Here is a 25,574-nt window from a genome sequence, read left to right as displayed (position 1 = left end):
GTCCTAGTGGAAATATCTTAGGTAAGTCAATGGTAGCGAATCAGAAAATGTTGAGACTCAGTAGTTTTTAGCCACATGAAAAATTCTTGCAGTATATAAAAAACAATGTATACAAAGAAATGCACCAAAATTATTCTTATGACAGAAAAAGGGTGAGAGAAGTGTTTTTATGTTTAATCAAGAGCTGTACTGTATAACTGAGTTGTTTGCCAGTGGAGCAGAAGGCAGATGGCTTGGTTAAACGCACACATTCTTGCCCACTCCAGCTATTTTTATAAGGCTCTTACGGTTTTAGGATTTTCTTACTTTTTTGTTGATTCTTGTACTCTATTTTCTTCTTCTCCAACTTCATTATGGAATATTATCTGGTGTTTATTATTTGTCTGGGGTCCCCACTGATATTAGCAAAAAACACTGGTCATTGGGTTGTACTTGATTATTTGAGTCTTCAAAGCTCTTCGTCGTTGCATATTGCAGGACTGAGAGTTAATATAAGGATATGATTCTATCAATCAATTTTCACAGATATGTATGTCACCGAACACGAAATATGGGATATATTAGTCAGCTATTGTTACAATGCTGAGTAATAAACAGCTCCAAAACTCAGTGGCTCATAAAAATAAGCCTTTATTTTCCTTGTTCATGAGCCTGTGGATGATCTGGGATGCTCTGCTTCTTTTGCAGGACAGCTGGGCTTATATCAAAGCCTCAAGTTGGGATCAGGCCTGCTTCATGTGTTCCCAAATCCCATTAGCTATCTGAGGCATATTCTCCTCCTTGTGGATTATGAAATGCAAGAGGCCAAGTCAGGAGAATTGCTTGAACCCAGGAGGCAGAGACTGCAGTGAACCGAGATTGTGCCACTGCACTCCAGTCTGGGTGACAGAGTGAGACCCTGTCTAAAAAAAAAAAAAAAGGGGGCCAAGTCAAACTACTTAAGGCCTATGCTCATGTGTGCTATCATTTAATTGATCAAAGCAAATCACATATGTAATCATTTCCAACATCAATGAGAGAGGGAAATAACTCCCATTAGAAGTTCACCTGACAGAAGGAGGGGGTAAAGAATTGAGAGCGATGATCTAATCTACTATAGGGACAATGTACAAACAGATTAATTTAAATAATTGAAAAGAAATACCTACTGACTTGCAGAATAGGTAGCATTATCTCCATGTGTGAAAAATATCCTATTTTTCAATTAGACTAATGAAAACTTAATAAAATAGTTGTTACCATATATTTCTTTTAAAGAATATGCAATATCAATATATTTTAAGGACAGTTAAATATCCTGGGTGTTTAGCCAAGTAGAAACTGGTCCAGCTTTGACTATCCTGGGTGTTTAGCCAAGTAGAAACTGGTCCAACTGTAAGTGGATTTTTTTTGTTGTTGTTTATTCTTGGGGACAGAGTCTCGCTTGGTCACCCAGGCTGGAGTGCAGTGGTGCAGTCTTGGCTCACTCCAACTTCTGCCTCTGGGGTTCAAGAAATTCTTGTGCCTCAGCCTCCCCAGTAGCTGGGACTACAGGTGTGTGCCACTACACCCAACTATTTTTTTTTTATTTTTATTTTTTGTATTTTTAGTAGAGATGGGGTTTCAGCATGTTGGCCAGGCTGGTCTTGAACTCTTGACCTCAAATGATCCACACGCCTTGGCCTCTCAAAGTGCTGGGATTACAGGCATGAGCCACTGTTCCTGGCCTGTAAGTGGATTTCTGGCTTTGGGTTACACACACACACTTGTTTATAGGAGTTTGTAAGTAGGGAGTAAAATGTACTCTGAAAGGAAATCACTTGATAGGAACCACTATTTGGTAAGAAGAGGTGACTCAAGAAAAGAAGTTCCTTGTGGTTTTAAACTTTATTATGCTCTGGGTCCCTACAAAAATATGCTTTCCTTCTTCTTCTTCTTCTTCTTTTTTAATAAGCTGATTTAAGGCAAAAGCTTTTAGCTAAATGTTACTGCTTTAAATTTTTCAAAACGAGAACACTTCTCAGCAAAATTTTTTATTTCTTTGTTTTAGTGTAGAAAGCAAAAGCAAGGGATAACTAAGTCTGAGTTCAGGCTAGATATATTTGTTTACTTTGGAACAACAGCTGTAAACTCTAGGAAAGAAGTGCTGATAGCTCAGAAGAAAAAGCAAGTAATGGGTTCCAGTAAAGTTGGTTTAGGGAATTTTGTTTGTTTAATTTTTAAATTAGTAGGGGCCTTTCTCCAAAATGTTTGTTTTTAAGATTCGGGTTAAAATTTGGATAGATACAAGAGATGTGGGAATTAGTCAATATCAGAGAAAAATGCTGAGGTAATTTCCATTTCAGAAAATTTATCTAGCTTTGCCTAAATGGATAAATGAAGACATTTGAAGCATAAGAGTTTGGCATTTCATGTCCCAGCTTAGAGGACTTCCACTTGAAACAGAACAATTGGTTTGAAGCACAGTATCTAGATCCTTTCTCCAAAGAGAAAGAAAATTGCCCATTCAACCAGCAAGTATCTCTAATTAAGGAATGGAAGCACAAGTTTTCAGTAGTATCACTACCTGGCAGTCTGCATGCAATCAAGCAAGGCAAGGTTCCTATATCCACAGGATTTTTTTCCTGACTAGAAAAAAAAAATTAGGATAATTAGGCAAGTTGTAGCAACCATTTTTTATGATCAAAAAGATTGCAACAGATTTAATTAATTCTTTGGTAGATGCAGAAAGTAGTATTTATGCTTTTCTAAAGGATAGTATTCACCATGGACTAACAGCAAAATGTTTCAATACCATCTCAGCAGAGTTTGTATTTGATTTCACAGTATTCTATAAAGTGTCAGGCATTTTAGAGATATCACTAACAGAAAGGTTATGCTTTCTAAATACAGTCACACAACTACTTCGTACCTATGGTATAATTAGACTGTGACACTCTTGAGGACATCTAAACTTCAACCTGTTTAAAAATATAAATCCCTATGAATGCCCAAAGAAAATGTGCTTCAGGCAATTTATCTGCAGTAAAATAATTTAACTGTGGGACAATCATGTTCATTTCTTCATATCTTTAATATAAAGTTTACCATTTAAAATGATTTCATCGCTTAGCTGGAAAGCTATACTCTGCTGATTAGTATAAGATTTTTTAAAATCTTGTTTGCTTCTTCTTCAGGGAAATGGTAGAGTTTTTTAAATAAAAAGTGCATTTTTTTCTTTATAACATTAATATCTGTCACTATAAATAACTTGAAAAATCTTCCAAAGTGTCATCACCTGAAGTCAATTGTGTGTTTCCTTTCAGGTATTTTTTCTTCAAGAGAATTAAATCGTTTATTGATTACACATGATAATGGATGGTACACAAGCTTCATTCCCATCTATAATTTTATTGGGTACCATTATTCAATTTAGAAATATTGCATAGGACATGCCAACAATCATTGTAATAACCAATAATTCCATGATTTTGCTTCGGTAATCCCTTTTAATGGTGAACTTAAGGTCACAACAGTAACTATCAGTTCAACCACACCAAGGTTTCTGAAGACAATGGTTTCTCCACCCAAGCAGGTTGTATATAAATTCCAAACAGAACCTGGCATCATCCTGAAGGAACTCTAACTTCACACTGTTGGGGAAGTTTACCAAGATGGCTTCAGAGTAGACCAACTTTACACAGCACATTAAAAAAAAAAAAAAAGACATTTATTCAGCGTCCCAATCAGGCTATTATATTTAGCAATCAACAGCATGGGTGAAAAAAAATCTACATTAAAACCCTTTGTTGGAATGGTTTACACTTTCCGCAGAACAGAAACTAAAATAACCTGTTACACAGTTAGTCACAAATACAGTCCTCGAGTTTTTTGCCCACACACATGAGTATTTGTCTAAAACATGTCTGCTTTGTAGCAGCTGGGCCCTGCCACCACTGTGCTTGGCTGAGTTCACAAATCTGTTGTAACCTGTAGCTTCCCTGTCACTTCTCTGGCTCTCCTCTCCTGCTAAGCTTTGTTTCCTAATTAAAATCTTCCGCCACTGCCATAGCTACTGCTGCTACTGGAACCACCATAGCCACCTTGGTTTTGTGGTTTGGCAAAGTATTGGCCTCCACCACCATAGGGGACAGAGCTTCTGCCTCCAAAGTTTCCTCCCTTCAGGGATCCAAAATTTGGAGACTGATTGTTGTAACTGTCAAAATCACTGTAGCTTCCACCACCTCCAAAATTGCTTCCATCATTACCAAATCCATTGTAGTCATCCCCACTGCCACCATATTCACCACCACCACAGCTGTCACCAAAGCCACCACGACCATGGAAGTTTCCTCCATGACCTAAGTTGTCATTCCCACTGAAACCACCTCCAGGACCACCACCAAAGTTTTCAGAACCACTCTTGCTTTGACAGGGCTTTCCTAGCTTCACAGTTGTGGCCATTCACAGTATGCTATTTCTGAATGACAGTCTTATCCATGGAGTCATGGTTGTCAAAGGTTACAAAGGCAAAACCCCTTTTCTTGACAATGCCTTGGTCAGTCATGATTTCAATCACTTCAATTTTTTCCATACTGTTCAAAATGATCTCTTAGGTGATGTTCTTCAGTGTCTTCTTTAATGCCACCAACAAATATATTTTTCACAGTTAACTGGGTACCTGGTCTTTGAGAATCTTCTCTTGAGACAACTCTCTTTGGTTCTACAACTCTATTTTTTTTTTTCTTCTTGAGGCGGAGTCTTGCTCTGTCCCCCAGGCTGGAGTGCAGTGGCGCCATCTCGGCTCACTGCAAGCTCCACCTCCTGGGTTCATGCCATTCTCCTGCCTCAGCCTCCTGAGTCGCTGGGACTACAGGCGCCCGCCACCACACACGGCTAATTTTTTGTATTTTTAGTAGAGACGGGTTTCACCGTGTTAGCCAGGATGGTCTTGATCTCCTGACCTCGTGATCCGCCCGCCTCAGCCTCCCGAAGTGCTGGGATTACAGGCGTGAGGTTCTACAACTACCGTGTGTGGCCTTGCATTCATGGCTGCATCTACCTCCTCCACAGTGGCATACATGACAAACCCACAGGCCCTGGAGCGCTTGGTGTTTGGATCTCTGATTACCACACAGTCAGTGAGCATTCCCCATTGCTCAAAACGGCTCCTCAGGCTCTCATTGGTTGTTTCAAAGCTCAACCACCCTCAGCTATTTGGGCTCTTTAGGAGACTGACTTAGACATGACCGGCAGGGAGACGAGAGAATTTAACCATGCTTCTTTGGTGGCCTCCACGGGCAGGTAGGTTTTTTTTTGTTTTGTTTTGGTGAATAGTTTTCCCAACATTTTATTATAAACGTTATCAAATATACTGATAATTGAAATAATCAGAAACAACAAATTTGCATATATCCACCATCTTTTTTTTTTTTTTTTTTGAGACAGAGTTTCCCTCTGTTGCCCAGGCTGGAGAGCAATGGGGAATGGGGGTATCTCAGCTCACTGCAACCTCTGTCTCTTGGGTTCAACCAGTTCTCATGCTTCAGCCTCCCAGGTAGCTGAGATTATGTGCCCTGTGCACTACCACATCCGGCTAATTTTTGTATTTTTAGTAGAGATGGGGTTTCACCATGTTGGCCAGGCTGATCTTGAACTCCTGGCCTCATGTGATCTGCCCACCTTGGCCTCTCAAAGTGCTGAGATTACAGGCGTGAGCTACCACACTCAGCCACTACCATCTAGATTCTACAATTAGCAATTAATTTGCTTTTTTATACATTTATTCAACCGTCTATTTGTTGATCCCTCTGTCCATCCATTAATCCATCTTTTTTTTCTGAGGCATTTCAAGGTAAGTTGTAGATATCAACATACTTCATTCAATACTTCAGCATGCATATCATTTTTTAGAGTTTAATGTCATGTATATGAGTTTGTCTTGGTAAGATTTTACATATAGTAGATGCACAATCTTTATTTTATTTATTTATTTATTTTTGGAGACAGATCTCTGTCACCCAGGCTGGAGTGCAGTGGTGCTATCATGGCTCACTGAAGCCTCAACTTCCCAGGCTGAAGTAATCTTCCCACCTCAGCCTCCCGAGTAGCTGTGTCTATAGGTGCATGCCACTAGGCCTAGCTAAATCTTAATATTTTTTTGTAGAGACAGGGTCTCACAATTTTGCCCAGGCTGGTCTCAAACTCCTGGCCTCCAGTTATCCTCCCACCTTAGCCTCCCAAGTAGCTTAGATTACTGGCATAAGCCACCATGCCCAGCCTTGATGCACAATCTTAAGTATACCATTCAGTGAATTTTGACAAATGCATACACTTATATAATCCAAACTCCTATCAAGATACAGAATATTTATATCTTCCCGGAAAGTTCATTCACATTCCTTCCCAGAAAATCCCCACATATCCATCCCTCAAAAGGCAACCACTACTCTCACATTTTTCAACATGGCTTAATATAGTACAGTGTGTAAGAGTTTCAGTGTTCCATCACCTCACCGACATTGGTGTTGCCAATCTTTTCATTTTAGACATTCTGATATATTTATAGTAATATATCTTTGACTAATGATTTTGAGCATTTATTTGTGTGTTCATAGCATTCTCATATCTTTCTTTGTGAAATATTGGTCTAAATCTTTTGCCCATTTTAAACTGGGTTGTCTTTTTTTCTTTCCTCTATTTTTGAGTTGGGATATTATTTTGTCGCCCAGGCTGGAGTGCAGTGGCACCATCATAGCTCCCTGCAGCTCAAACTCCTGGGCTCATGCTATTATCCCACTCTAGCCTCCCAGTTCCTGAGATTACAGGTGTGAGCCACTGCTCCCTGATGTCTCTTTATTATTGAGTTCTATTTTTATTTTGGATAATAGTCCTTTTTCAAATATATATATTTGCACCTTTTTCCCAGCCTGTGGCTTACCCATTCACTTTCTTAGCACTGTATTTTGGTGCAGAATATTGGCTCATCCAGTTATGAAAATCTTTCAAGTATTGACACATTTCATTATAGAAAATTAAAATAACATTCTTTTTTTAAATTTTATTATTATTATACTTTAAGTTTTAGGGTACATGTGCACAACGTGCAGGTTTGTTACATATGTATACGTGTGTCTTCTTGGTGTGCTGCACCCATTAACTCATCATTTAGCATTAGGTATATCTCCTAATGCTGTCCCTCCCTGCTTCCCCCAGCCCACAACAGTCCCCATGTGTGATGTTCCCCTTCCTGTGTTCATGTGTTCTCATTGTTCAGTTCCCATCTATGAGTGAGAACATGAGGTGTTTGCTTTTTGTCCTTGTGATAGTTTACTGAGAATGATGGTTTCCAGCTTCATCCATTTCCCTACAAAGGACATGAACTCATCATTTTTTATGGCTGCATAGTATTCCATGGTGTATATGTGCCACATTTTCTTAATCCAGTCTATCATTGTTGAACATTTGGCTTGGTTCCAGGTCTTTGCTATTGTGAATAGTGCCGCAACAAACATACGTGTGCATGTGTCTTTATAGCAGCATGATTTATAATCCTTTGGGTATATACCCACTATTGGGATTGCTGGGTCAAATGGTATTTCTAGTTTTAGATCCCTGAGGAATGGCCACACTGACTTCCACAATGGTTGAACTCGTTTACAGTCCCACCAACAGTGTAAAAGTGTTCCTATTTCTCCACATCCTCTCCAGCACCTGTTGTTTCCTGACTTGTTAATGATGGCCATTCTAACTGGTGTGAGATGGTATCTCATTGTGGTTTTGATTTGCATTTCTCTGATGACCAGTGATGATGAGCATTTTTTCACGTGTTTTTTGGCTGCATAAATGTCTTCTTTTGAGAAATGTCTGTTCATGTCCTTTGCACACTTTTTGATGGGGTTCTTTTTTTCTTGTAAATTTGTTTGAGTTCATTGTAGATTCTGGATATTAGCCCTTTGTCAGATGAGTAGGTTGCAAAAATTTTCTCCCATTGTGTAGGTTGCCTGTTCACTCTGATGATAGTTTCTTTTGCTGTGCAGAAGCTCTTTAGTTTAATGAGATCCCATTTGTCGATTTTGGCTTTTCTTGCCATTGCTTTTGGTGTTTTAGACATGAAGTCCTTGCCCACGCCTATGTCCTGAATGGTATTGCCTAGGTTTTCTTGTAGGATTTTAATGGTTTTAGGTCTAACATATAAGTCTTTAATCCATCTTGAATTAATTTTTGTATAAGGTGTAAGGAAGGGATCCAGTTGCAGCTTTCTACATATGGCTAGCCAGTTTTCCCAGCACCATTTATTAAATAGGGAATCCTTTCCCCATTTCTTGTTTTTGTCAGGTTTGTCAAAGATCAGATAGTTGTAGCTATGCGGCATCATTTCTGAGGGCTCTGTTCTGTTCCATTGATCTATGTCTCTGTTGTGGTACCAGTACCATGCTGTTTTGGTTACTGTAGCCTTGTAGTAGAGTTTAAAGTCAGGTAGCGTGATGCCTCCAGCTTTGTTCTTTTGGCTTAGGATTGACTTGGCGATGCGGGCTCTTTTTTGGTTCCATATGAACTTTAAAGTAGTTTTTTCCAATTCTGTGAAGAAAGTCATTGGTAGCTTGATGGGGATGGCATTGAATCTATAAATGACCTTGGGCAGTATGACCATTTTCACGATATTGATTCTTCCTACCCATGAGCATGGAATCTTCTTCCATTTGTTTGTGTCCTCTTTTATTTCCTTGAGCAGTGGTTTGTAGTTCTCCTTGAAGAGGTCCTTCATATCCCTTGTAAGTTGGATTCCTAGGTATTTTATTCTCTTTGAAGCAATTGTGAATGGGAGTTCACTCATAATTTGGCTCTCTGTTTGTCTGTCATTGGTGTATAAGAATGCGTGTGATTTTTGCACATTGATTTTGTATCCTGAGACTTTGCTGAAGTTGCTTATCAGCTTACGGAGATTTTGGGCTGAGACAATGGAGTTTTCTAGATATACAATCATGTCATCTGCAAACAGGGACAATTTGACTTCCTCTTTTCCTAATTGAATGCCCTTTTTTTCCTTCTCCTGCCTGATTGCCCTGGCCAGAACTTCCAACACTATGTTGAATAGGAGTGGTGAGAGAGGGCATCCCTGTCTTGTGCCAGTTTTCAAAGAGAATGCTTCCAGTTTTTGTCCATTCAGTATGATATTGGCTGTGGGTTGGTCATAGATGGCTCTTATTATTTTGAGATACGTCCTATCAATATCTAATTTATTGAGAGTTTTTAGCATGAAGGGTTGTTGAATTTTGTCAAAGGCCTTTTCTGCATCTATTGAGATAATCATGTGGTTTTTGTCTTTGGTTCTGTTTATATGCTGGATTACGTTTATTGATTTGTGTATGTTGAACAAGCCTTGCAACCCAGGGATGAAGCCCACCTGATCATGGTGGATAAGCTTTTTGCTGTGCTGCTGGATTCGGTTTGCCAGTATTTTATTGAGGATTTTTGCATCAATATTCATCAAGGATATTGGTCTAAAATTCTCTTTTTTGTTTTGTCTCTGCCAGGCTTTGGTATCAGGATGATGCTGGCCTCATAAAATGGGTTAGGGAGGATTCCCTCTTTTTCTATTGATTGGAATAGTTTCAGAAGGAATGGTACCAGCTCCTCCTTGTACCTCTGGTAGAATTCGGCTGTGAATCCATCTGGTCCTGGACTTTTGTTGGTTGGTAAGCTATTAATTATTGCCTCCATTTCAGAGCCTGTTATTGGTCTATTCAGGGATTCATCTTCTTCCTGGTTTAGTCTTGGGAGGGTGTATGTGTCGAGGAATTTATCCATTTCTTCTAGATTTTCTAGTTTATTTGCATAGAGGTGTTTATAGTATTCTCTGATGGTAGTTTGTATTTCTGTGGGATTGGTGGTGATATCCCCTTTGTCATTTTTTATTGCATCTATTTGATTCTTCTCTCTTTTCTTCTTTATTAGTCTTGCTAGCAGTCTATCAATATTGTTGATCTTTTCAAAAAACCAGCTCCTGGATTCATTGATTTTTTGAAGGGTTTTTTGTGTCTCTGTGTCCTTCAGTTCTGCTCTGATCTTCGTTATTTCTTGCCTTCTGCTAGCTTTTGAATGTGTTTGCTCTTGCTTCTCTAGTTCTTTTAATTGTGATGTTAGGGTGTCAATTTTAGATCTTACCTGCTTTCTCTTGTGGGCATTTAGTGCTATAAATTTCCCTCTCCACGCTGCTTTGAATGAGTCCCAGAAATTCTGGTGTGTTGTGTCTTTGTTCTCGTTGGTTTCAAAGAACATCTTTATGTCTGCCTTCATTTCGTTATGTACCCAGTAGTCATTCAGGAGCAGGTTGTTCAGTTTCCATGTAGTTGAGCAGTTTTGAGTGAGTTTCTTAATCCTGAGTTCTAGTTTGATTGCACTGTGGTCTGAGAGACAGTTTGTTATAATTTCTGCTCTTTTACATTTGCTGAGGAGTGCTTTACTTCCAACTATGCAGTCAATTTTGGAATAGGTATGGTGTGGTGCTGAAAAGAATGTATATTCTGTTGATTTGGGGTGGAGAGTTCTGTAGATGTGTATTAGGTCCACTTGGTGCAGAGCTGAGTTCAATCTCTCGATATTCTTTTTAACTTTCTGTCTCATTGATCTGTCTAATGTTGACAGTGGGGTGTTAAAGTCTCCTGTTATTATTGTGTGGGAGTCGAAGTCTCTTTGTAGGTCACTAAGGACTTGCTTTATGAATCTGGATGCTCCTGTTTTGGGTGCATATATATTTAGGATAGTTAGCTCTTCTTGTTGAATTGATCCCTTTACCATTATGTAATGGCCTTCTTTGTCTCTTTTGATCTTTGTTGGTTTAAAGTCTGTTTTATCCGGGACTAGGATTGCAACTCCTGCCTTTTTTTGTTTTCCATTTGCTTGATAGATCTTCCTCCATCCCTTTATTTTGAGCCTATGTGTGTCTCTGCACGTGAGATGGGTTTCCTGAATACAGCCCACTGATGGGTCTTGACTCTTTATCCAATTTGCCAGTCTGTGTCTTTTAATTGGAGCATTTAGCCCATTTACATTTCAGGTTAATATTGTTATGTATTAATTTGATCCTGTCATTATGATGTTAGCTGGTTATTAGTTGATGCAGTTTCTTCCTAGCCTTGATGGTCTTTACAATTTGGCATGTCTTTGCAGTGGCTGGTACTGGTTGCTCCTTTCCATATTTAGTGCTTCCTTCAGGAGCTCTTTTAGGGGAGGCCTGGTGGTGACAAAATCTCTCAGCATTTGCTTGTCTGTAAAGTATTTTATTTCTCCTTCACTTATGAAGCTTAGTTTAGCGGGATATGAAATTCTGAGTTGAAAATTCTTTCCTTTAAGAATGTTGAATATTGGCCCCCACTCTCTTCTGGCTTGTAGAGTTTCTGCAGAGAGATCAGCTGTTAGTCTGATGGGCTTCCCTTTGTGGGTAACCCGACCTTTCTCTCTGACTGCCCTTAACATTTTTTCCTTCATTTCAACTTTGGTGAATCTGACAATTATGTGTCTTGGAGTTGCTCTTCTCGAGGAGTATCTTTTTGGCATTCTCTGTATTTCCTGAATGTGAATGTTGGCCTGCCTTGGTAGGTTGGGGAAGTTCTCCAGGATAATATCCTGCAGAGTGTTTTCCAGCTTGGTTCCATTCTCCCCGTCACTTTCAGGTACCCCAATCAGACGTAGATTTGGTCTTTTCACATAGTCCCATATTTCTTGGAGGCTTTATTCGTTTCTTTTTATTCTTGTTTCTCTAAACTTCTCTTCTCACTTCATTTCATTCATTTCGTCTTCCATCGCTGATACCCTTTCTTCCAGTTGATCACATCCGCAGCTGAGGCTTGTGCATTCGTCACGTAGTTCTCGTGCCATGGTTTTCATCTCCATCAGGTCCTTTAAGGACTTCTCTGCATTAGTTATCTTGGTTAGCTGTTTGTCTAATTTTTTTTTTTTTTTTTTTTTTTATACTTTAGGGTTTTAGGGTACATGTGCACAATGTGCAGGTTTGTTACATATGTATCCATGTGCCATGTTGATTTCCTGCACCCATTAACTCGTCATTTAGCATTAGGTGTATCTCCTAATGCTGTCCCTCCCCCCTCCCCCCACCCCACAACAGTCCCCGGAGCGTGATGTTCCCCTTCCTGTGTCCATGAGTTCTCATTGTTCAATTCCCACCTATGAGTGAGAACATGCGGTGTTTGGTTTTTTGTCCTTGCGATAGTTTACTGAGAATGATGGTTTCCAGTTTCATCCATGTCCCTACAAAGGACACGAACTCATCATTTTTTATGGCTGCATAGTATTCCATGGTGTATATGTGCCACATTTTCTTAATCCAGTCTATCGTTGTTGGACATTTGGGTTGGTTCCAACTCTTTGCTATTGTGAATAGTGCCACAATAAACATACGTGTGCATGTGTCTTTATAGCAGCATGATTTATAGTCCTTTGGGTATATACCCAGTAATGGGATGGCTGGGTCAAATGGTATTTCTAGTTCTAGATCCCTGAGGAATCGCCACACTGACTTCCACAATGGTTGAACTAGTTTACAGTCCCACCAACAGTGTAAAAGTGTTCCTATTTCTCCACATCCTCTCCAGCACCTGTTGTTTCCTGATTTTTTAATGATGGCCATTCTAACTGGTGTGAGATGGTATCTCACTGTGGTTTTGATTTGCATTTCTCTGATGGCCAGTGATGAGGAGCATTTTTTCACGTGTTTTTTGGCTGCATAAATGTCTTCTTTTGAGAAGTGTCTGTTCATGTCCTCTGCCCACTTTTTGATGGGGTTGTTTGTTTTTTTCTTGTAAATTTGTTTGAGTTCATTGTAGATTCTGGATATTAGCCCTTTGTCAGATGAGTAGGTTGCAAAAATTTTCTCCCATTGTGTAGGTTGCCTGTTCACTCTGATGATAGTTTCTTTTGCTGTGCAGAAGCTCTTTAGTTTAATGAGATCCCATTTGTCGATTTTGGCTTTTCTTGCCATTGCTTTTGGTGTTTTAGACATGAAGTCCTTGCCCACGCCTATGTCCTGAATGGTATTGCCTAGGTTTTCTTGTAGGATTTTAATGGTTTTAGGTCTAACATATAAGTCTTTAATCCATCTTGAATTAATTTTTGTATAAGGTGTAAGGAAGGGATCCAGTTGCAGCTTTCTACATATGGCTAGCCAGTTTTCCCAGCACCATTTATTAAATAGGGAATCCTTTCCCCATTTCTTGTTTTTGTCAGGTTTGTCAAAGATCAGATAGTTGTAGCTATGCGGCATCATTTCTGAGGGCTCTGTTCTGTTCCATTGATCTATGTCTCTGTTGTGGTACCAGTACCATGCTGTTTTGGTTACTGTAGCCTTGTAGTAGAGTTTAAAGTCAGGTAGCGTGATGCCTCCAGCTTTGTTCTTTTGGCTTAGGATTGACTTGGCGATGCGGGCTCTTTTTTGGTTCCATATGAACTTTAAAGTAGTTTTTTCCAATTCTGTGAAGAAAGTCATTGGTAGCTTGATGGGGATGGCATTGAATCTATAAATGACCTTGGGCAGTATGGCCATTTTCACGATATTGATTCTTCCAACCCATGAGCATGGAATGTTCTTCCATTTGTTTGTATCCTCTTTTATTTCATTGAGCAGTGGTTTGTAGTTCTCCTTGAAGAGGTCCTTCACATCCCTTGTAAGTTGGATTCCTAGGTATTTTATTCTCTTTGAAGCAATTGTGAATGGGAGTTCACTCATGATTTGGCTCTCTGTTTGTCTGTTATTGGTGTACAAGAATGCTTGTGATTTTTGTACATTAATTTTGTATCCTGAGACTTTGCTGAAGTTGCTAATCAGCTTAAGGAGATTTTGGGCTGAGACAATGGGGTTTTCTAGATATACAATCATGTCATCTGCAAACAGGGACAATTTGACTTCCTCTTTTCCTAATTGAATACCCTTTATTTCCTTCTCCTGCCTGATTGCTCTGGCCAGAACTTCCAGCACTATGTTGAATAGGAGCGGTGAGAGAGGGCATCCCTGTCTTGTGCCAGTTTTCAGAGGGAATGCTTCCAGTTTTTGCCCATTCAGTATGATATTGGCTGTCGGTTTGTCGTAGATAGCTCTTATTATTTTGAGATACGTCCCATCAATACCTAATTTATTGAGAGTTTTTAGCATGAAGGGTTGTTGAATTTTGTCAAAGGCCTTTTCTGCATCTATTGAGATAATCATGTGGTTTTTGTCTTTGGTTCTGTTTATATGCTGGATTACATTTATTGATTTGCGTATGTTGAACCAGCCTTGCATCCCAGGGATGAAGCCCACTTGATCATGGTGGATAAGCTTTTTGATGTGCTGCTGGATTCGGTTTGCCAGTATTTTATTGAGGATTTTTGCATCAATGTTCATCAAGGATATTGGTCTGAAATTCTCTTTTTTGGTTATGTCTCTGCCAGGTTTTGGTATCAGGACGATGCTGGCTTCGTAAAATGTGTTAGGGAGGATTCCCTCTTTTTCTATCGATTGGAATAGTTTCACAAGGAATGGTACCAGTTCCTCCTTGTACCTCTGGTAGCATTCAGCTGTGAATCCATCAGGTCCTGGACTCTTTTTGGTTGGTAAGCTATTAATTATTGCCACAATTTCAGAACCTGTTATTGGTCTATTCAGAGATTCAACTTCTTCCTGGTTTAGTCTTGGGAGGGTGTATTTGTCGAGGAATTTATCCATTTCTTCTAGATTTTCTAGTTTATTTGCATAGAGGTGTTTGTAGTATTCTCTGATGGTAGATTGTATTTCTGTGGGATCGGTGGTGATATCCTCTTTTTCGTTTTTTATTGCATCTATTTGATTCTTCTCTCTTTTCTTCTTTATTAGTCTTGCTAGCGGTCCATCAATTTTGTTGATCTTTTCAAAAAACCAGCTCCTGGATTCATTAATTTTTTGAAGGGTTTTTTGTGTCTCTATTTCCTTCAGTTCTGCTCTGATTTTAGTTATTTCTAGCCTTCTGCTAGCTTTTGAATGTGTTTGCTCTTGCTTTTCTAGTTCTTTTAATTGTGATGTTAGGGTGTCAATTTTGGATCTTTCCTGCTTTCTCTTGTGGGCATTTAGTGCTATAAATTTCCCTCTACACACTGCTTTGAACGTGTCCCAGAGATTCTGGTATGTTATGTCTTTGTTCTCGTTGGTTTCAAAGAACATCTTTATTTCTGCCTTCATTTCATTATGTACCCAATAGTCATTCAGGAGCAGGTTGTTCAGTTTCCATGTAGTTGAGCGGTTTTGACTGAGTTTCTTAATCCTGAGTTCTAGTTTGATTGCACTGTGGTCTGAGAGACAGATTGTTATAATCTCTGTTCTTTTACATTTGCTGAGAAGAGCTTTACTTCCAACTATGTGGTCAATTTTGGAATAGGTGTGCTGTGGTGCTGAAAAAAATGTATATTCTGTTGATTTGGGGTGGAGAGTTCTGTAGATGTCTATTAGGTCCACTTTATGTAGACCTGAGTTCAATTCCTGGATATCCTTGTTAACTTTCTGTCTCATTGATCTGTCTAATGCTGACAGTGGGGTGTTAAAATCTCCCATTATTATTGTGTGGGAGTTTAAGTCCCTTTGTAGGTCACTGAGGACTTGCTTTATGAATCTGGATGCTCCTGTGTTGGGTGCATATATATTTAGGATAGTTAGCTCTTCTTGTTGAATTGATCCCTTTACCATTATGTAATGGCCTTCTTTGTCTCTTTTGATCTTTGTTGGTTTAAAGTCTATTTTATCAGAGACTAGGATTGCAACCCCTGCCTTTTTTTGTTTTCCAGTTGCTTGATAGATCTTCCTCCATCCCTTTATTTTGAGTCTATGTGTGTCTCTGCACGTGAGATGGGTTTCCTGAATACAGCACACTGATGGGTCCTGACTCCTTATCCAGTTTGCCAGTCTGTGTCTTTTGATTGGAGCATTTAGCCCATTTACATTTAACGTGAATATTGTTATGTGTGAATCTGATCCTGTCATTATGATGTTAGTTGGTTATTTTGCTCGTTAGTTGCTATAGTTTCTTCCTAGCCTCGATGGTCTTTACAATTTGGCATGTTTTTGCAGGGGCTGGTACCGGTTGTTCCTTTCCATGTTTAGTGCTTCCTTCAGGAGCTCTTTTAGGGCAGGCCTGGTGGTGACAAAATCACTCAGCGTTTGCTTGTCTGTAAAGTATTTTATTTCTCCTTCACTTATGAAGCTTAGTTTGGCGGGATAGGAAATTCTGGGTTGAAAATTCTTTTCTTTAAGAATGTTGAATATCGGCCCCCACTCTCTTCTGGCTTGTAGAGTTTCTGCTGAGAGTTCAGCTGTTAGTCTGATGGGCTTCCCTTTGTGGGTAACCCGACCTTTCTCTCTGGCTGCCCTTAACATTTTTTCCTTCATTTCAACTTTGGTGAATCTGGCAATTATGTGTCTTGGAGTTGCCCTTATCGAGGAGTATCTTTGTGGCGTTCTCTGTATTTCCTGAATCTGAATGCTGGCCTGCCTTGCTAGATTGGGGAAGTTCTCCTGGATAATATCTTGCAGAGTGTTTTCCAACTTGGTTCCATTCTCCCCATCATTTTCAGGTACACCAATCAGACGTAGGTTTGGTCTTTTCACATAGTCCCAAATTTCTTGGAGGCTTTGTTCATTTCTTTTTATTCTTTTTTCTCTAAACTTCCCTTCTCTCTTCATTTCATTCATTTCATCTTCTATCAGCGATACCCTTTCTTCCAGTTGATCGCATCTGCTACTGAGGCTTCTGCATTCTTCGCGTAGTTCTCGAAACTTGGCTTTCAGCTCCATCATCTCCTTTAAGCCCTTCTCTCCATTGGTTATTCTAGTTATCCATTCTTCTAATTTTTTTTCAAAGTTTTTAACTTCTTTGCTATTGTTTTGAATTTCCTCTCGTAGCTCAGAGTAGTTTGATCGTCTGAAGCCTTCTTCTCTCAACTCATCAAAGTCATCCTCCATCCAGCTTTGTTCTGTTGCTGGTGAGGAACTGCGTTCCTTTGGAGGAGGAGAGGTGCTCTGTTTTTTAGAGTTTCCAGTTTTTTTGGTCTGTTTTTTCCCCATCTTTGTGGTTTTGTCCACCTTTTGTCTTCGATGATGATGATGTACAGATGGGTTTTTGGTGTGGATGTCCTTTCTGTTTGTTAATTTTCCTTCTACCAGACAAGACCCTCAGCTGCAGGTCTGTTGGAGTTTACTAGAGGTCCACTCCAGACCCTGTTTGGCTGGGTGTCAGCACCGGTGGCTACAGAACAGCGGATTTTCGTGAGACCACAAATTCAGCTGTCTGATAGTTCCTCTGAAAGTTTTGTCTCAGAGGAGTACCCGGTTGAATGAGGTGTCAGTCTGTCCCTACTGGGGGGGTGCCTCCCAGTTAGGCTGCTCAGGGGTGAGGGACCCACTTTAGGAGGCAGTCTGTCCGTTCTCAGATCTCCAGCTGCGTGCTGGGAGAACCACTACTCTCTTCAAAGCTGTCAGTCAGACAGGGACATTTAAGGCTGTGGAGGTTCTCGCTGAGTTTTTGGTTGTCTGTGCCCTGCCCCCAGAGGTGGAGCCTACAGAGGCAGGCAGGCCTCCTTGAGCTGTGGTGGGGTCCACCCAGTTCGAGCTTCCTGGCTGCTTTGTTTACCTAAGCAAGCCTGGGCAATGGCGGGCGCCCCTCCCCCAGCCTCGTTGCCGCCTTGCAGCTTGATCTCAGACTGCTGCGCTAGCAATCAGCAAGACTCTGTGGGCATAGGACCCTCCGAGCCAGGTGCGGGACACAATCTCCCAGTGTGCCGTTTTCCAGGCCTGTTGGAAAAGCGCAGTATTAGGACGGGACTGACCCGATATTCCAGGTGCCATCTGTTTCCCCTTTCTTTGACTAGGAAAGGGAACTCCCTGACCCCTTGTGCTTCCCGAGTGAGGCAATGCCTCGCCCTGCTTCGGCTCGCGCACAGTGCGCTTCACCGACTGTCCTGAACCCACTGTTAGGCACTCCCTAGTGAGATGAAACTGGTACCTCAAGCAGAAATGCAGAAATCACCCGTCTTCTGTGTCGCTGGGGCTGGGAGCTGGAGACCGGAGCTGTTCCTATTCGGCCATCTTGGCTCCACCCCCCCGTTTGTCTAATTTTTTTTTCAAGGTTCTTAACTTCTTTGCCATGGGTTCAAACTTCCTCCTTTAGCTCGGTGTAGTTTGATCTTCTGAAGCCATCTTCTCTCAACTTGTCAAAGTCATTCTCTGTCCAGCTTTGCTCTGTTGCTGGTGAGGAACTGCGTTCCTTTGGAGGAGGAGAGGCACTCTGATTTTTAGAGTTTCCGGTTTTTCTGCTCTGTTTTTTCCCCATCTTTGTGGTTTTATCTACCTTTGGACTTTGATGATGGTGACGTACAGATGGGTTTTTGGTGTGGATGTCCTTTCTGTTTGTTAGTTTTCCTTCTAACAGTCAGGACCCTCAGCTGCAGGTCTGTTGGCGTTTGCTGGAGGTCCACTCCAGACCCTGTTTGCCTGGGTATCAGCAGCAGAGGCTGCAGAACAGCAGATATTGGTGAGCAGGAAATGTTGCTGCCTGATCATTTCTCTGGAAGTTTTTTCTCAGAGAGGTATCCAGCAGTGTGAGGTGTCAGTCCGCCCCTACTGGGGAGTGCCTCCTGGTTAGGCTACTCAGGGGTCAAGGACCCACTTGAGGAGGCAGTCTGCCCAGTATCAGATCTCCAGCTGTGTGCTGGGAGAACCACTACTCTCTTCAAAGCTGTCAGACAGGGACATTTAAGTCTGGAGAGGTTACTGCTGTCTTTTGTTTGTCTGCACCCTGCCCCCAGAGGTGGAGCCTACAGAGGCAGGCAGGCCTTGAGCTGTGGTGGGCTCCACCCAGTTCGAGCATCCAGGCTGCTTTGTTTACCTACTCAAGCCTGGGCACCAGTGGGTGCCCTTCCCGCAGCCTCACTGCCGCATTGCAATTTGATATCAGACTGCTGTGCTAGCAATGAGCGAGGCTCCTTGGGCTTAGGACCCTCTGAGCCAGGTGCGGGATATAATCTCCTGGTGTGCCGTTTGTTAAGCCCGTTGGAAAAGCACAGTATTAGGGTGGGAGTGACCCGATTTTCCAGGTGCCGTCTGTCACCCCTTTCTTTGACTAGGAAAGGGAATTCCCTGACCCCTTGCACTTCCCAGGTGAGGCAATGCCTCATCCTGCTTTGGCTCATGCATGGTGTGCTGCACCCACTGTCCTGCACCCACTGTCCAGCTCACTCCCCAGTCAGATGAACCCGGTACCTCAGTTGGAAATGTAGAAATCACCCATCCTCTGCGTCGCTTACCCTGGGAGCTGTAGACTGGAGCTGTTCCTATTTGGCCATCTTGGCTCAGACTAAAATAACGTTCATTAATAGCACCACCAATCTCATCAGAAAAGTTTTTATGTATTGAAAGGCTGTCAAGCTTGTGCTGGCAGGTATGTGTTCCAAAATTCTGGTCAGGTACTATGTCTTATGCCTGTAATCCCAGCACTTTAGGAGGTCAAGGCAGGAGGGTTGCTTGTGCCATAGAGGTCGGGCTGCAGTTGTCCATGATCACACCACTGTACTCTAGCCTAGGTGACAGAGTGAGACCCTGTCTCTAAATAAATAAATAAATGAAAAACCTATGCTTTCATAAAACATAAATTCTAATTTTTGCTTGAAAGCTTGAATTTTATATTTCTCACATAAGTTTTTCCTGTTGAAATAAGCTAGTTTTGTTCCTTTTAAATAAAATGTTTGTCAATATCCTATTCTGAATAGCCATAGTTTAACAGTCACTCTTTGAGGTAAAAAATGGTGCTCCATGAAAAACTCAGCTAATTCACCTCACGACTCAAACAATCACACAAGTGCTCTTCCTCAAGAAAACCATCATACATCTGTATACAGCAGAAGTACTTTATGTGTACTTCTGATTTCACCATATAGAATATTAAAAATGTGTATAGTTAATTACTCAGTTAAAAAGAGGGTAAAAGTCCTTAACAGAAACCTCACCAAAGAAGATATACAAGTGGCAAATTAGCATATGAAAATTGCTCAACATCATGTCATTAGAGAATTGCAATTTAAAGCAATGAGTTATCATTATATATCTATTAGAATGGCCAAAATCCAAAACACTGACAACACGAAATGCTGCCAAGAATTTGGAGAAACAGGAACTCTCATTTGTTGCTGGTGGCAATGCAAAATGGTAGAACGACTTTGGAAGACAGTTGGGCAGTTTCTTACTGAACTATTAAACATAGTAGTTTTAGTAAAATTAAACATACTCTTACCATCTGATCCAGTTATTCAGCTTCTTGGTATTTACTCAAATGGATTGAAAACATATCCACACAAAAACCTGCACATGAATGTTTATAGCAGGTTTATTCATGTTTGCCAAAACTTAGAAGCTGTAAAGAAGTCTTTCAGTAGGAGAAAGGATAAATAAACTGTGACACATCCAGACAATGGAGTATCATTCAGAGATAAACAAATGAGCTCTCAAACCATGGAGAAACACGGAGGAAACGTAAGTGCATATTACTGAGTGAAAGAACCCAATCTGAAATGGCTATATAATGTATGATTCCAACATATGATGCTCTGGAAAAAGCAAAACTATGGATTTAGTAAAAAGATCAATGGTTGCCAGGGGTTTGGTAGGAGAAGGGAAGGGACGAATAGGAGTAGCATGGAATTTTTTTGTTTCTTTGTTTTTTGAGATGGAGTCTCGCTCTGTCACTCAGGCTAGAGTGCACTGGTGTGATCTCAGCTCACTGCAAGCTCTGCCCCCAGGTTCCTGCCATTCTCCTGCCTCAGTATCCCGAGTAGCTGGGACTACAGGTGCCCACCACCGCACCCAGCTAATTTTTTGGTATTTTTTAGTAGAGACTGGGTTTCACCGTGTTAGCCAGGATGGTGTCGATCTCCTGACCTCATGATCCACCTGCCTCAGCCTCCCAAAGTGGTGGGATTACAGGTGTGAGCCACTGCACCTGGCTGAAGCATGGGATTTTTTAGGCAGTGAAACTATTCTGTATGATCCTGTAATGGTAGAAACATGACAGTATAAAAAACTCATGGAATTGTACAACACCAAGAGTGAACCCTAATGTCAACTATAGACTTTAGTTAATTTTAATGTATCAGTATTGGCTCATGATTGTAACAAATATACCACACGAATGTAAGATACTAATAATAGGGGAAACTGTCAGTGGGAGATAAAGAGGGTATGTGGAACTCTCTGTAAGATCGTCAAAATTTTTGGAAAAACCTAAAATTGCTCTAATAAATTAAGTCTGTTAATGAAAAAAAGATGTACATTCAGGGGCCAAGAGTTAATTAAATTAATAATTTTTATTGATTTGTCAAGAATATTCTTAAGTAAAACTGGTTTTTTCTTTTTCTTTTTTTTTAAACTGAGTTTCTAGTGGTATAAAAGACAGTAATTGTTAAGTGTAGTTTGGTGCCACTGCCTTGACTCATGCTAAGGTCCCAGCAGTTTGGTCCACTATTGTTTTTGCCCCACTGGTGTAAATGTCAACACAGTGAAAAAAAAAAAAAGGCAAATATTATCTTCATATTATTTTGATCCCTAGGAGTCCATGACTCATGTTTTAAGAACTATGGGACTTTCACATTCTTAGATGCAATTTTCTTCATATTTATCATCTTGGGAAGTTTTTCATATTCTTGAATCTATAAATTTATGCTTTCACTAAGTGTGGGAAGTTTTCAGTGATTATTTTATCAAATACATATATTTTTTCTATTCTCTCCTTTTTTTCTTGTGCGACTTCATTAGATAAATGTTAGAATATTTGATACTGTACTCTAGTCCTTGAGGCTCTGTTCTATTTTTTCACCAATGTTTTTCTCTCTTCTTCAGCTTGGATAATTTCTACCCATCTATCTTTAAGTTCAGCAACTTATCTTTCATCCTATGCTTTTAAGTTCACCCAGAGAATTTTAATTTTTTTTAAAAAAGAATTTAGGCCAGGTGCAGGCTCACACCTGTAATCCCAGCACTTTGAGAGGCCAAGGCGGGTGGATCACTTGAGGTCAGGAGTTCAAGACCAGCCTGGCCAACATGGTGAAACCCCGTCTCTACTAACAATACAAAAATTAGCTGGGCGTGGTACGCACCTGTAATCTCAGCTACTCGGGAGGCTGATGCAGGAGAATCCCTTGAACCCAGGAGGCGGAAGTTACAGTGAGCTGAGATCACGCCACTACACTCTGGCCTTGGTGACAGAGTAAGACTCTGTCTCAAAAAAAAAAAAAAAATTCGTTTTAAAGAGAATTTACATAATGACATTTTTTGTATGCAGTCCTTTAATGAATTTAACAATGTCATACTTATTGCATGCATACACTTTCAGTTTTCTAATTCTCTTTGAATGAATTAGGTTATTTCTTTTTAGAAATTTTATATATATAATTTAGAAATTTTATATTAATAAATAATTGTTTATATTTAAAATGTATAGAGTGATGTTTTGATATATGTATACATTGTAGAATGATTAAATCAAGCTGATTGACATATCCATAACCTCATATATGTTTTGTTGTTGTGAGATAATTTAAAATCTACATTCTTAGCAGTTTTCAAATATATATTCAAATATACGATATAATTTTTTCACATAGTGTATTTTTACTTCTAGCAAAACCGTTTTGTTCCTTTTTACAGTTTTTATTTATTTATTGAATATCCTATCTGTCCATTCATTAAAAGCGTATTTTTCCCTCACATTTTTGAGCATAATATAATGGATGCTTTAAAATCCTAGTCTTTATTCTTACAGCTAGATCATTTTGGGGTTAGGCTCCACTGATTTTTTCTTTGTATTATATCTTTGTGGGACTAGTAATCATGAATTTATCTTGGACAGTCACACCCCCCCAAGGCCGGAGCTGAAGTGGCACATCATCCTCTGAGGAATTGGTGCCCTGGCCAATGTGAGCAACTGTGCATCCCAGAGATGGGATGATGTAGTACCATGCGTCCCAGGGAATTAGGGCAGCGACTGAGCTGAGACACAACACTTACAGGCCACATAACTCTACTGCCCTGCTTTCCTGGAGCTGGACTAGCTCTAGAGTCTGAGCTAGAGAGACTCTGCTCCCTGGGGAGAGCCCTGCCCCTCTATCCAAGAAGTAGAGTCATTGTTCCATGACCCACAGGGCTCAAACGACAGCTGTGCTCTGCCATTTTGGGGTACTTTGTTGCCATTGATCCCGGTTTCACAGAGTCTAGAGTACTTCTGGGTCCCACTATCCCAGGATCTAGAGTCACCACTGTATGATGCTTCATCCTCTGGGATATGATTTGCTGCTGAGCCCTATGACTCATATTCCCAAATTGCAGCCATACCCTGCTCTGTAGGCCCAAACCTCCAGAGTACCCCTTCTTCCCCTGAGCCAGGCCAGAGTTTTGCCCTGCCCTCCAGGGATAGAATCACAGCTACGATTTGGCTCCCTGGGCCTGAGCTGCTAGAAGGTGCCTGAGAGTCACAGAACCTGAGTCTGTGAGCATGATACATCCAACCTGGCCACAGAGAACAAACCTGAACCCTAAGACCCAGGTGCCACAATGGGGTCAGAAGACCCTGAGCTTAGGTCCGTGTGGCCCCTCAGCCACCCTGAGCACCTGCACCTGGAACTCAGAGCCTCTACAACTGCTTATAGGCCATGTCAGACCTGACACCGAGAGGGATCCCTTTGGCTAAGTCTCCATGTTGTGGGGAATCCCAAAATAGGAAGACCCTAAAAACTCTTGCCACTAAAGAGATCAACAACTTACACTGCTGCTGTCACTGCCCCAAACTTCTTCAGCCTATGTTAGAGCTAATGAATTAATTCAGCAAAGTTTCAGGATACAAAACCAACAAGCAAAAATCAGTAGCATTTCTAGACACTAACAATGTACTAATGGAAAAAGAAATCAAGAATGCAATCTCAGTTATACTAGGTACAAAAACACCCCTAGGAATCAATTTAACCAAGAGGTGAAAGATCTCTAAAAGGAAAACTATAAAACACTGATGAAAAAAATGGAAGAAAACATAAATAAGTGAAAAGCTACACATGTTCATAGATTGGAAGAATTAATATTGTGAAAATAATCATACTGTCAAAAATGGTCCACAGATTCAGTGCAATCCCTATCAAAATACCAGTGACATTTTTCACAAAAATAGTGAAAACATAATAGCTGTACACATTTACAGGGTACATGTGATGTTTTTATATAGGCATACAATGTTTTGATCAGGGTAATTGGGGTATCCATCACCTCAAGCATTTATTATTTCTTTGTGTTAGGGGCAATTCTGTTGGCCAGTTTCTCTGGTGAAGTGCTTCTGTTGGCCAGAATGCAGAGCCACCACCGAAATTTGCATGTTAGCCACTATGAGCCCCGCCCCAGGTGGCCTATCCCTGTTTATATCACCACCACCCCTGCCCCATGTTCCGCATGGGGCAAGACAGGAGTGATCTGTCTTCAGAGGGCTCCAGACTGGCGAGGAAGCTGAATGTTTGCCTCCAACTCTCTTTTCCCACAGTGGAAACTGTGGACCTAGGAGAATCCTCTCGTGTGGTGCTGTGCAGGCTTGGGGGAAGTATACTTTGCAGTCAGATTGAAGCTATTCCTCTTACCCTTTGAATGCAGCTTTTCTCCACTCTCCTGTCCCAGAGGGTGTGTTAGCCTCACTTTCAAGTTCTGAGGTATTCACAGAGGAATTCTTGTCCATGGATAGTTGCTAGTTCGATTTCTGTGAGGGATATTGGAGCCAAAGAACTATTCTGACAACTTGTTCTTAGATCAAGCTTTCTTGTTTTGATTTCCTTCTCATTTCTTTTTCTGTATATTTTGAAGTTTTTTCTTTAGTGATTATCTGGAGATTACAATTAATATCTTAACTTTACATCAATAAATTTTAAATTAATACCAATACCTTATTTTCAATAGTACGTAAATAAAGTACTCCTTTTCAGCCCCATCCCTTTCCCCTTTCTGTCGTTATCGTCACAATTATATCTTTATACATTGAATGCACATTAACATAGCATTTTAATAATTGTTTTATTCATTTGTCATTTAAATCATATAGAAAAGAGTTATAAACCATACATGCAATACTATTGTCCTTTATATTTACTTACGTAGCTACCTCTACCCTTGTTCTTAGTGTCCCTCCCTTTCACCCTGGAGGAGTCCCTTTAACATTTATTGTAGGGCAGGTCTGCTAGTGACAAACTCTCTCAATTTTTGTTCTGTATTATGAATATGTTTTATTTCTCCATTAAAAATAAGCTTTGTTTTCTACTCCGGTGGCTGAGGCACAAGAATCCCTTGAACCTGGGAGGCACAGGTTGCAGTGAGCCAAGATTCCACCACTGCCCTGTAGCCTGGGCAACAGAGCGAGAACGAGAGGCTCCATCCTCCATCCCCACCCCCGGGCAAAAAAAAAGGCTTTGTTTTTAATAGTAGTAGTGACCATTTTGCATTCCTACCAGCAATCAGTGAGTTCCTGTTACTCTACATCCTTGCCAGGATTTGGTGTTGTGAGTGTTTTGGAGTTTGGTCATTCTTA

The 25,574-nt window shown here is 40.6% G+C and overlaps 1 pseudogene; it reads right to left on the bottom strand.

The window, feature by feature from the left end:
- Window positions 1-3,754: 3,754 nt before the first annotated feature.
- Window positions 3,755-24,731, bottom strand: LOC134731490 (heterogeneous nuclear ribonucleoprotein A1-like; annotated as a pseudogene).
- Between the last annotated feature and the right edge of the window lie 843 nt (window positions 24,732-25,574).

Source organism: Symphalangus syndactylus, chromosome 9 (assembly GCF_028878055.3).
Source record: "Symphalangus syndactylus isolate Jambi chromosome 9, NHGRI_mSymSyn1-v2.1_pri, whole genome shotgun sequence".
NCBI classification, from domain to species: domain Eukaryota; kingdom Metazoa; phylum Chordata; class Mammalia; order Primates; family Hylobatidae; genus Symphalangus; species Symphalangus syndactylus.
The sequence above is the reverse complement of the archived record's forward strand: the minus strand, read 5'-3'. Positions and strand labels throughout refer to the sequence as shown.